Source organism: Macaca nemestrina, chromosome 8 (assembly GCF_043159975.1).
Source record: "Macaca nemestrina isolate mMacNem1 chromosome 8, mMacNem.hap1, whole genome shotgun sequence".
Lineage (NCBI taxonomy): Eukaryota > Metazoa > Chordata > Mammalia > Primates > Cercopithecidae > Macaca > Macaca nemestrina.
Window position 1 is genome coordinate 113724089 of NC_092132.1, and position 13734 is coordinate 113737822.

At 38.3% G+C, this 13734-nt stretch overlaps 1 long non-coding RNA gene across 1 annotated transcript in view; it reads left to right on the forward strand.

Annotated features, from left to right (window-relative positions):
- LOC139355858 (uncharacterized) overlaps positions 1-8614 on the forward strand; it is a 61902-nt gene extending 53288 nt beyond the window's left edge. Inside the window, exon 2 of the long non-coding RNA XR_011607072.1 lies at positions 982-8614. This is a non-coding gene — a long non-coding RNA (uncharacterized lncRNA). The remainder of the gene's footprint in view (positions 1-981) is intronic.
- The last annotated feature ends 5120 nt before the right edge of the window (positions 8615-13734 follow it).

The following is a 13734-nucleotide window of genomic DNA, read 5'->3' on the forward strand; positions in this document are numbered from 1 at the left end:
GCGAGACTCCGTCTCAAAAAAAAGAAAAAAAGTAAAGTAAATGTAAAATTTGTGACATGTAGTAGGCATGTGGTAAGAGGTAGTGTCTTCTTGTCATAAAGAAAAAACAAAACTAAATATCCTTCAAAAATTGGCTCTCAATTTTATTAAATCAATACCTTTTGCAAGTAAAGCCAGAAACAATTTTTATTTATTTATTTATTTATTTTTGAGATGGAGTCTCACTCTGTTGCCAGGCTGGAGTGCAGTGGTGCAATCTCGGCTCACTCTGCAACCTCCGCCTTCCGGGTTCAAACGATTCTCCTGCCTCAGCCTCCTGAGTAGCTGCGACTACAGGAGCACTACCATGCCCAGATAATTTTTGTATTTTTAGTAGAGACGGGGTTTCTCCATGTTGGCCAGAATAGTCTTGATCTCCTGACCTCGTGATCCGCCCGCCTCTGCCTCCCAAAGTGTCGGGATTACAGGTGTGAGCCACTGCGCTCGGCCCAGAAACATTTTTTTTTTTCTTCCTATTCATCTAACAGAGAAAATTCTGAATGAGTGGAGAACGAAGCTTATGTTAATTTGAAATTTAGCCACTGTAAAGTTGCTCTCCACTTTCAACAAAAGGGTTCTGCATGTAGTTATACCTGAAACTTAAAGACGGGTGTATGCAGCATGCCATAAATAAAATTAATTCATTATTTTTATTTTGAGTACATTTGGAATGAATTTAGTGTCTGGATTGACAATGTAGAGCTATACATTTTCTTGTACATATGTGGAGATGGCATTGGTAATGGAGCATTGGTAATGGAGATATTATATATACAGGTTATTTAGAACCTGAAAGATTAACCTTATAAATTCAGATGCATTTGAATTTGATGGTTAAGGTAATATGAGAAGTAGAAGGGAGACAGGGGGTGGGGGGAGAAAGAGGTGTTGGAATTTGTAATTATGAAAGAAGGTAACACTGTGTTTCCTTCTGTCTTATAGCCTGAAGAATAAGTAGTGAAAGCATCAATCAAGAGATAAGAACAAAATATCAGCATTTCTCTGCTGTGGAGAATTGCTATCAACAACCAGAGGAGGCTTCTTTCTTGAACAATAAACATTTCTTACAAGGATTCACAGATTAACATACGACTGATCTTGATTTTTGGAAATGAATGAGGTTTCTTTTTTTTCGTTTTCCTTTTTTTAATTTTGGGGTAAGTTATGATATTTGGATGGATTTTTAAATTCTTTCCTGATAACACATTTAGCACATGTTCTAAATTATAATCCTATAGCAAACCATTGGAGCATTATTCAAACTGAAAGTGGAAAAATTTAAATTTCCAATTTATTCTAGATCTCCTCAGAGCATAATTATTCTGTTAAATCCTCAATGAGTGTGATTAAACCACCTCTATCCAGAAATATACGTTGTTTTTTCATCGTGTTGGACACAGCTGAGGGTGACATGCACAGAACCGGAGCAGATCACTATTAGTGGAAAATATCAAGCCAGTCCTTCTCTGTTCTCCAAGCACAGGACCCAGGTTTGCCATCTGAACAATGAAGACGAAGAGAGTAAATAAAGGAAGAATTCTCATCTTTTTTTCTGATCATTCAAACAACAGTTTCTCAAAGTTAAGCCACGTCCTCCTTGCAAGTTGCCAAATAATAGCTTAGGAAAAGAATTAGTCTGTGTGCATGATGATCCTCTTAGGCAAAAATGTCTTCACAGCCCTTGACCTTGGTGAATTTTTTCGCCAAAAGCATCTAAAAGAAGAATTACAAACCCCAGAATGAGATGGAAATAAACGAGTATTTTTTTTTATGATGTTTGGCCTGAACTGTGGGCTTTAATTGGGGGATACTGACAGTTTGGAAAGAAGTGAGAAAATTCTGAAGAAATGGCAGCCTTGGACTAGGCGGGGTCCCATATTTCTTCTGTTTCTCACTGAAGTCCTACTGCTGAGCCAAGACTCAGTCACTTTGGAAAGAGCATGACCGAGAAGGAAAACGATTGCTTTCTGATGGGGAGCGTCTGAGTGCAGATCGTAAGGCTCTTTCTCTAGGTTTAATTCTTTTCCACAGTGACCGGACTTGGTGTCTTGCAGCCTGGTTACAAAGTGGGATGTTGAGCTTCTACTGACGATGCCCTGCATGGACCAGCTGGGATCTGGCTGGGGCTGCCCTGTGTCCCTAGCAACCATAGGCAATCCATCTCCTCGTGTCAGGAATTTCTGGACACCCACTGTTTTCCACCAAGAGCTGAGGTGGCAACAACTCAGTGAGCAATAAACAAAATGACACAGAAATGCACAGTGTTGTTACGAAGGAGCCTGTTTCCCTGTGTTCAAAATCTGGTACCATTCCCTTGAGCAGGGCCCGCTCAGGAGGGACCAGGTCTGCCAGTTTCTGTGCCTGCAGAGACAGGCAGCCCCACCAGCCACACCCGACTCTATGAGAGGAAAGGGGGCTGGATGGGAAGAAATCTGTTTTGCTGTTTTGGAAAGCACACGGACGACCTACAAACCTCCTGTGATGGTGTTTCTTCGGATGTGTAAAATAAGGCTTTATTTGTCAATTCCGCTGTAAAATAAGCATTGTCCAAGTAAAAACAGCAACAACAACAAAACACTGTTTCTGTTTGGGTCTAGTGAGTGAGCTTATGCCCTAAAGTGCTGTGTGTGTGTGTGTGTGTGTGTGTGTGTGTTTGTTTTTTAAAGTAACCTCATATAGAAAAGTCTATGAACATAGATTTCTTTTACTCTACAGAGAGGCTATGCCAAACCCTTTATAGACAAGCTTCTGGCCGTAATAATCAGATTATTTCAGAATTCCTCATCTAAATGCCCTTGCTCCTTGGCAACCTGTCGAATGGAAGTGAATACCCTGCCAGAGGTTTTGTGTGTTTGTTTGTTTTCAAATGTCTTTATTTTTGCCCATGCAGATAATGGAAATTATCATTCTAGTATACCCTGGAGATGACATATTCAGTTTTAGGCAAGAAGGGACTGCTACTGTTGTTTACATTTTGGGAATTCTGGAATGGAAAGATTCCTACTTGGGAAGCTAGCCGTTTGTGGTTGTCTTTTCTGTTTGGTTTGCTGTGGTTATGTTTGTTCAGCTAAGTCATATCTTACCTTCCCATTTTATTATGAGTGGATGGGAGTGGGATGGAAGGTAGATGTTTTCAAATAACCAAATCAATTCTGAAGGAGAGGAAAGAGACCCACACAGACCTGGGTGTGTCCCTCTCTTATGTCCAGTCCACCCTGGAGCTGCTGTCACATGGTCATAGCAGAGACTCCGGGCAAGCTGAGAACATGAGCCAAGTGATTTTCTGTAAAATGTTAATTCAGAGGAACTAGGAGAGAATTCATATATTTGAAAGAGTGAAGCTGTTCAAAGTATCAATATTTAAAGTATTTTTACTATTCTGGAGTTTTTATAATAATGTTAACTAGACTAACCAAATACTGCCCATTTAAAGTTTTGCTGCAGTGGGGGAAAAATTATTCAAAATTAACATAACACACAAGCTTAATGGACTCCTTATACTATATCAGAGTAAAATTATTTGTATTTAAAAGGTTAGTGGTTACGTGGTTGAAATTGTCTTCTTAAGAAGATAAAACACTCCTATAGTCTTGGTCATGGAGTTAATTTACTTTGCAGAAAGTTTTTCTTCGTCAGTACAGAGGTAAGATTCAGGCTAGCACCTGTGCCAGAGGCCACAAATGCCATGGTAGTGAAACCCAAATTAATGAGGCTTCGTTAAATTTAGTCTCCAAAGCCCAGTGAACTAATAAATATAGTCATAAAGTAATCTGCTAAGTAGAGGGGACTACAGTGATTCCTTTGGCTATAAAGTAGTAGTAAAACTCTCATCTGCAATTGCTTGACTGCAAAGACAAATAGGATTTGTGTTTCACTTGCCTGTTAGATGACATATGTAAGCATAAATTGGAACTGAAAGAGTCTTTACACTTTTCTATTGACATGAGCTTATTAGGTCAACCAGACCAAAGGATGAAAAATTTAAGATACGTGAAAAATACTAAAACTCCCATAGGAAAATTTGAATCTTCTGGGTAGGGCTGGGGGTGGAGTGTGGGGGCATCCTAACTCTTCCAAAGCTGATATTTTGCATCGGAAATTTCTGACGTGTCAATGTGAACACAGAATATTAAAGCTCCACTAAGAAAATTACCTTTTTAAACTGCCAGGTAATAAAATAATTACACTCTCTCTATATTCCATTCAAACAAAATATTCATTGCTCACTTGACCCACTTATATGAGGAATTGTTTTTCTTTTGTACCAGAATAAGGAGGGTCCAATCAACATATTATTGTGGAGACAGCCTTTTTTTTTTTTTTTTTCTGGCTCCTACCTAATTTATTTATAATAAAGACAAGCTAGGCTACCTCGTAGGATTCTGGTGTGGATTAGCTAATTAATAAATATCAAGTGCTTAAAAATATGGATCTCTGTATAAATCCTGCCTTAATTTGTTTTCTAGTTTTAGATGTGCATGTCAAATCAACTGTCTGAATATTTGAATGTAATATTCATGTTTGTAAATTTGGCTTTACATTTAAGATATAAAAATTTTGAGGCAAAATGAAATCCTAGCATGGGTTGAGAGCATCTAGCCCAAGACTGGCAGATATAGCACTTAGGGAAACAAAAAGCACCTGGAAACCAAACCAAAATGTTTTTAGAAGGCATTTTTGGCTGGGCATGGTGGCTCACGCCTGTAATCCCAGGACTTTGGGAGTGCTGAGGTGGGCAGATCTCTTGAGGTCAGGAGTTCCAGACAAGCATGATCAACATGGTGAAACCCCATTTCTACTAAAAATACAAAAATTAGCTGAGTGTAGTGGTGCATGCCTGTAATCCCAGCTACTCCAGAGGCAGAGGCAGGAGAATCGCTTGAACCTAGGACACGGAGGTTGCAGTGAACTGAGATTACACCATTGTACTCCAGCCTGGGTGACAGAGCAAGACTCTGTCTCAAAACAAACAAACAAACAAACAAAGCATTTTAAAAGAAGGAAAGGAGGGAGTCTCAGCATTGGTTTGAGGAGTATATTAAGTAATTCTGTGTTATAATAATTAAAATGCCAAGGTTCATCAATGAGTTATATAAAAAGTAGAGTGGATTTGAAGTAAAGACTATGATAATGTAATCCTTACTTCACTCCCATGTTGAGTGAAAGGTAAAGGGAAATCATAGCTAGTCCACATATTTCTAAATACCTGCAAGAGAAACTATGCAGATGAACTTGATTCGTGTCTTCACAGAAAAATGTTGAGCACTATTCTTTTAAATGATATAGCCTCAAGAGAAAAGAATAGAATTAATATATAACAGTTTCTTAGTAACGCCATCTGAAGGCTCTATGGCAACTAGTTAAAAGATGATTTTACTGCTGGCTGAACTGCGCTGCCATTTTCCCCATATGATTAATTACTCCTTTGTCACTATTCTGAGTAGCAGTTTTATTTGCTAATTTCAAATGCCTCCACTTAATTAGCAATTCGTTCTGACCTTTAAAAACTACATTCTATAATCTTCAAATTATATGAGCGAAGGAAAAAAAATCCAATTTTACCTGCCTCCCACCACCAGCCACCCATAGCGGGTTACATTGTTTCTGAGATACCGTGAAACTATTGTACTGTGTCAAACTTGAGTTAACTGTGGTTGTTTGAAATCCAGGCTAAAATTCCCTCATCCTTCAGGGGGTCACTAGGTTCAGTGAGAGGTAGGGATGCTCCAGCTTCAGAGAGTTGAGGTAATGTATGATGTAGCACATTTGACTGGTACATTTTATTTTTTTAATTAAAGAAAAATGGGAAAAGGCTATACACAATAATGGATTCCCTCTTGTATCCTTACTCACAACTCTTTTTTGAGAATTATCAGTACATTTTCCACTTGAATTGTTGCTCAATTAAGTGTCTGACACTAAGACCATCCAAAATTAGCAGTATGAGGTTTCCCTGGGGTTACAAAGTCAGTGGCCAAGGGGTCTACTTTGAGATCAATTATTTAAAATTCTTGTATTTCTTGAAATCATCTTTGTTGTTGGATGGAATGTTAATCAGTGTGCATAACATTAGTGCTAATGATTTTACTGTTGATAGTTCAAAGAGTTACCACGTTGAGTCAACCTCATTTCCTATTAATCCACTACTCTGACTGTAAATAGTCTCTAAGAAGCTCATAATCAGGGGATATGATTAGTCTCCATGATATTAGTTCTAAGGAACTCATTAATACTAGATATGTGTGAGCAGAGAAACTGGAATATTTCCCTGTTTTTCAAAATTACAATATTTTTGGCTGATTTTGAGAATAATGGAATCATGGGCAGTCACTATGCAAGGAAGGTGTTCTATAGCAGCCCTTATTCTAGGTGGAAGTCTCAGAGCCTCAGAGTTAGCACACCCTGCAGCTAACCACAACCCCTACCCTCAGCTGTCCCCGTTTGGAGGGCATCCACTGTTGGCTTTAACCACAGCCCCTACCCTCAGCTGTCCCCATTTGGAGGGCATCCACTGTTGGCTTTAGGGCCATCCATACATGGTTTAAGTTTTTCATCCTTCTTGTGAATCAATTCTTCTTGTCACTTCTTAGATCCACTTGGTGGCTTTCATATTGATTGGCTCTGAGGACCCCATTTTCAGAAGGTTGGGGTGTCTAGTCCTTTTGCCTTTTTCCCACCACTCTTCGGTTTAACCAGAGCACATTGCTGTTAAAAAGATGACTGGTAACAAGACAATACGATCGGTATATAGAAGATATTTGCCATTTTGGAGATGTGTTTTTTTGAAAGCCAACATATTTCCACTTTCCACTAGTTATATGTCTACAAGCTTCTTTCCTCATCATCCCCTTTTTTGCCACTTAATTGAAGACCAATTACAAGCCCATCTCCTACCTCTTTATATAAGCTACCATGTTTTGGTGTCCTTTTGGTGTAGAAAGTTTAATTGTGATGAAACCTAATCAAGTACCCTTTAAAAGCCACCTATGGGGGTGTGTAATAAAGTGATGTTCCCCCTGGGAGTTTGTATCAACCATTTATTTCTTTGACAGTGTTGAATTATAAATGAACTAAGTGCTTGAACCTTTTTTTTTTTTTCTAGTCACTCATGGGTTCAAAAACTGCCTATCTTCCTCATGCATGGCGAACATTTCTCTGTGTGGAATTGACTCAGTCTTTCTCCATTTATACTTAGTAACACATCTTCGTTACTTCAGGGTCTCTTCTCTGTAGATGTGGAGTGCAAGAAGGAATACAGCCCCCGTTGTAGGACTTGACTGATACTCTTTGACTTATTGCTACGATTTGAGGCAAATATACCCTTTTTCTTTTGAAATTATCTTCTTTCAACAACTTTTTCTGAGAATTGAGATGGGTACCCCTAAAACGAAAAAGCCAATAATAAAACCCATTTCTGTGCTAAACTCTAGTTATCCAGTTTATAACAAGTAGTAAAAGGATGATTATATTATGTTTATCATATATTTACATATTAAGTAATTAGTTATTGAATATAAAGTTTCAAAGAATGTTCTTATAGAGGAAATGGTACAGGAGTTTGAAAACCTATATTTAGAATATGATTCTGCCATTCATTGGCCTTGAGATCTCAGGCAAGCTTCAATTACCCAATAGCTAAAGTGGGGATAATAGAATTTCTTCTTGAGTTGTCAAGAGGAAACAAACTACTATATGCATTTCTTCTTCTCTTCTCCATCATCAAACTAGCTAATAACTGTGCAATCTAATACAGAACCATTCAATGGAGAGCTGGAAGAGACGTTTGAGGCCATCTTATCCATCTCCCTTATTTTGAATGTTCTAGTTGTTAAAAATATGCCATGAAATAGAACCTTATGAAGGAGAGGATCAGTGCTAGTATAACTCCTGTAGCAAATAGCTCCCCAGAAAGGCAAAGCTCAAAGTGTTCCAGAAGTTGTCAGTGTGAGTTCCCAAAAGGCACCTGTTTTCTCCTCCCCCTCATCTTCACTCACGTATCTCTGCCAGCATCCCCTCCTGCCCCTCAAGCCTCATACCTCTCTGCCAGCACCCAGTCAGTCTTTTAATCAGTATGAGGACCTCACCCTTGCATGTGGCTGAAGAATATTCAAGTGAGGAGATGGGCCAGTTACAAGCCCTTCTCCTACCTCTTTATGTAAGCTACTATCTCTTGGTGTCTGGGAGCAGCTAGTGAGGAGAGCCTGAGATCAGTTTTCCTCTAGCACAGAAGGAAAAGACATGCTGCTTCGCAACATTTTCCTGCAGGAAGAGCAGAGTTCAACATATGTTCCTATATAGTATTTTTATGCGGCGTACATGCATATATGCATATAAATATAAATCAACTACAGCACGACCTATTTATTTCGACATTCTTTCCTGTTCTTTAGTGAGGTGCAGGATGAATAACACAGCTGTGGATGTCTCCCCTTTGTTCCTTTGTCTCATGATAGGAGCCATTTAACTAAACATGAAGCTGGATTTATGACTGCCAGTCTGTTTGAATGGTAATAAATGTCAGACAGACATTGCTGAGTCATAAACTCAGTGAGTTTGAGCCTCTCACTGCATAAATCAGCTTTTTACACGTTAGCCCCCTGTTCCAGAAAGCTGACTCACTATAAATGGACATGAAGCTCCAATGACCCAGTCTTCCAAAATGACTGCCCTTTGACACCCTAACTTTTCTTTACTGTTGACTGATTAGAATGCTCTGTCTTTCTTCAGAAATTTGCCCTATGATTCAAGTAGTTCTTCACGACATGAATACCAGAGAAGCAGGCATGTGTTTGGTGTGTAGACAGAATCCTCATGATGGGGGTGGACAGTGAATTCCTATGGGTTGGAGCCTGCTTATTTCTGCTTAGTTCTGTGGGAAGCATGATAGGTTTAGTAAGTCCCTGAGCCAATGAGAGCCAGTGAGAGAGGTCTGGGAATATACTGTTGCCCTTCTACCTGGAACCTGGGATTCCTGTGCTTTTCAGACTGCTACGTATTCATGTATCTAGCTTTGGTCGGCTTGTACAGTCTTCAACATGTGCTCCAAGTGATGACTGCTCTGTATAGCACTCTACTCCTAGGTACCTTTCCTGGAGCCTGGTTCCTAAATGGAAGTTGTGTTTATTTCGCCAGCCCCCTCAATCTTGATGAGGTGTGCTACCAACTTTTCCCCTGCAGAGGTGAGTTCTGTTCTGGTTAGCTTCTTTATGCCAACGATTCCTAAGCTTCCAACCTTTTTCATGCTAGGAGCCTTCTCATCAACTGTGGACAGGATATTGACAGTCCAGCAAGTAGAGAAAAACAATGGAGGTATGAGTTTATATGGTCTGCACACTTAAAAAAAAAACAAAAAAACAAAAACAGCTTCACTGGTTCAGGTATCTGAAGGGATTAAATAAAGTATTCACATAATTAAAAATGAATGTAATTTGAAACTCTGCCTATGAACTGGGAGCATCAAAATGCAGTCAGAAAAAGGGAACTGAAATTTAGGAGATGGTGGCTTTAGCCATGTTCTGCCAGTAGAGAAACTTGGGACTTTGTAAAGCAAGTTACTTTCATTTCTCCAGCCCCAACTTTTTAAGGTAAAACAAGTGGGAGATGGATCTAATGGTCCCAGTTACTGCCTAGCATATTTGAAATCAATGGAATATTAAAGAAAGTGACTGTGCATTTTTACTGCCATACAGTATAACAAAGTAGTATTCCCTGCTTTAAAATAATTTCAGTATTTAAGAATGTGAAATAAAACAACTCAGAAAAGTGACTTTGAACAGATCACATGAGGATAGCACTGATGCTGCCTGCATCAGTAAATGAAATTTGCAATGACTTTGTCTGGAATATTATACTAGCATCAACTCCCAAATATGCACAGAGAGTTTCTGGAATTTTATCCTGTGCCCTTAGCTTTTACTCTGATGCCATCTCCATGGGCCTCTCATATAATATGGTTTCTGACTCATTTACTTTTCATTATTGTGGATGTGCAATTGTCCAGTATGTCCCTGGTTTCAATTTACAGTGACAGAGTTGCCTTATTTCTATAACCAAATATGTAAAGCAATTTAAATAATTAAAACAATTTAAAAAAAAGAACATTGACTTCCAGATCAAATCCATGTGTAGGTTACAGGGAGCAGAAGGAAAGTTCTCATCCCAGCCAGTGACAGACTATTCCGCAGCCTAGGTGCTGGTAGAACCATGCATGGGTAGCTATGGTGTTCTGTTGCACAGCAGGGTGAATACAGTTAACAATAATTTATTGTACATTTCAAAATATCTAGAAAAGAGGATTCTGAATGTTCTTACCATGAAGAAATTATAAATGTATGAGATGATGGATGTGTTAATTATTCTGATTTGATGATTACACAATGTATACATGTATTGAAATATCACACTGTACCCCATAAATATATATAGTTATGAAGTGTCAGTAAAACGCTCAACAAATTAGACATAGAAGGAATGTATCTCAACACCATTGAGGTCATATATGACAAACCCACAGCTAATATCATACTGAATGGAAAAATTTTGAAATCTTTTTCTCTAAAATCTGAAACAAGACAAGGATGCCAATTCTCACCACTCTTATTCACGATAGTACTAGAAGTCCTTGCCAGAGCAATTTGGTAAGAAAAATAAAGGACATTCAAATTGGAAAGAAACAAGTTAAATTGTCCCCATTGGCAGATAACATAATATTATATATAGAAAACACTAAAGACTCCACTAAAAAAATTCAAAACTGATACACAAATTCAGTAAAGTTTCAGGATACAAAATCAACATAGAAAAAGCAGTAGCATTTTATACCTTAATAGTGAACTGTCTAAAGGAGAAATCAAGAAAACAATCCTAGTTGCAATAGTTACAGAAAAAAATACATAGATGTAAGTTTAACTAAGGAGATAAAAGATTTGTACACTAAAACTATAAAACATTGACAAAAGAAATTGAAAAGACACAACTTAATGGAACGATAGCCCACACTCATGGATTAAAAGTATTAATATTGTTAAAATGTGCATACTACCCAAAGCAATCTACAGATTCAATGCAATCCCTATCAAAATGCCAATGACATTTTTCGCAGTAATATGAAGTCGCTATCTGACTTCAAAATATATTACAAAGCTATAGTAATCAAAACAGCATGGAATTGGCATAAAAATAGACACATGTGTCAATGCAACAGAATAGAGAACCCAGAAATAAATCCACACACTTACAGTCAACTGATTTTTGACAAAGATGCCAAAAACACACAGTAGAGAAAGAATACTGTCTTTAATAAATAGTACTAGAAAAATTTGATATTCATATGCAGGATAATGAAACTAGACCCCCTTTTCTCACAATATACAAACATCAACTCAAAATTAATTAAAGAGTTAAATGTAGGACCTGGAATGATAAAACGATTAGAAGAAAACACAGGGGAAACACATCGTGATACTGGTATAGGCAAAGATTTTTTGCATAAGACCCCAAAAGCACAGTCATAAAGGTGAACATAGACAAATGGATTTACATCAAACTAAAAATCTTTTGCACAGCAAATAATCAACTGCTGTAGATGAAAATACAACCTACAGAATAGGAGAAAATATTTGCAAACTATGCATCTAACAAGAAGTTAATATTCAGAATATATAAAGAACTCAAACAACTCAATAGCAGAAAAACAATATAATTTAAAATAAGGCACAGGCTGGGCACGGTGGCTCATGCCTGTAATCCCAGCAGTTTGAGAGGCTGGTGGATTACAAGGTCAGGAGATAGAGACCATTCTGGCTAACACGGTGAAACCCCGTCTCTACTAAAAAATAGAAAAAATTAGCGAGGCTTGGTGGTGGGCGCCTGTGGTCCCAGCTACTGGGGAGGCTGAAGTAGGAGAATGGCATGAACCCAGGAGGTAGAGCTTACAGTGAGCTGAGATCATGCCACTGAACTCCAGCCTGGGCAACAGAGTGAGACTCCATCTCAAAAAAAAAAAAAAAAAAAAAAGGCATAATACCTGGATAGATAGCTCTTAAAATAAGACTTACAGATGGCTAACAAGTGGATTTGGAGAAAGGGGAACTCTTATATCCCGTTGGTAGGAATGTAAATTAGTACAGCCATTATGGAAAACAGTATGTAGGATCCTCAAAAAATTAAAAATAGAATTACCATATGACCCAGCCATCCCATTCCTGACTATATTCCCAAAGGATTTGAAATTATATGTCAAAGAGATGACTGTACCCCCGTTTATTGCAGCACTATGCACAGTAGCCAAGAGAAGGAATCAACCTAAATGTCTATCAATGAATGAATGGATGAAAAAAAATGTGATATACAGGCATACCTCATTTTATTGCACTTCACTTTATTGTACTTTGCAGATACTGTGATTTTTATAAATTAAAGGTTTGTGTCAACCCTGTGCAGAGCAAGTCTATCAGTACCATTTTTTTCCAACAGCATTTGCTCACTTTGTGTCTTTGTGTCAGCGTTTTTTAGTGATAAAGTATTTTTTAAGTAAGAGATGTACATTTGTTTAGACATAATGTTATGACACACTTAATAGACCACAGTATAGTATAAACATAACTTTTATATTCACTCAGAAACCAAAAAAAAAAAAATGTGTCACTTGCTTTATTGTGATGGACTGGAATGAACTGGCAATATAGGAGGTATGTCCATATGTACATAATGGAATACTATTCGGTCATGAAAAAGAATGAAATTCTGTCATTTGCAACAACATGGATGAACCCAGAGGACATTTTATTATGTGCAATAAACTAGGCACAGAAATACAAATACCCCATAGGATCTCATTTACAAGTGGAATCTAAATAATTTAACCTCATAGAAATAGAGAGTAGAATGATGGTTACCAGAGGATGGAGATGGTCGGAGGAAGGGGGAATAGAAAGAGAGATTAGTCAATGGGTGCACAGTCACAGCTAGACAGGAGGAATAATTCCTGGTGTTCTTTCTACATTAAGGTGACTATGGTTAACAATTTTATATTGCATGTTTCAAAATAGCTAGAAGAGGGGACTTTAAATACTCTCACCACAAAGAAATGATAAATGTTTGAGGTGATGGATATGCTAATTACCCTGATTTGATTTTTACACAATGTACACGTGTATCAAAACACCACACTGTATCCCATAAATATGTGCAACTATTATGTATCAATTGAAAGCAAAATAAAAAAACAAAATTAAAAAACCCACAGATGTGTAGCCACTAATCTTTAATAGGAGTCAGTCATCACCACTGGCCTCTGTGAGTACAGCCCAAACAGAAAGTTCTGCTTCTAACTCCTGGCCCCTGAGCCAGAGAGAAACAGTACATGCCACAGAGCTCTTTGAAAAATGAGGCAGGATCCCTTAGCCTGGTTGGAGGCATGCTAACAAACGTCTGTATGAGAAACAGAGGAGGCTGGGGCTGTCTCTTTTCACATCAGAAGCTGCAGTTGGGAGCAGGGCAAGGGGAATGGAGCCTTCTCCATCCCTGAGCACAGTGCTGGAGTGGCTTCCAGGCTCCCGCCCCTTCGGATCAATTCCATTTAAATCTACCCACTATTGAAAAATGTGAAATCATCGTCTGCTTTTGTGGAGAACACCCACTTGGTGCTGGATGGGACAAAGGGAACAATGGGGATAGGGCTTTGGAACACAGCAC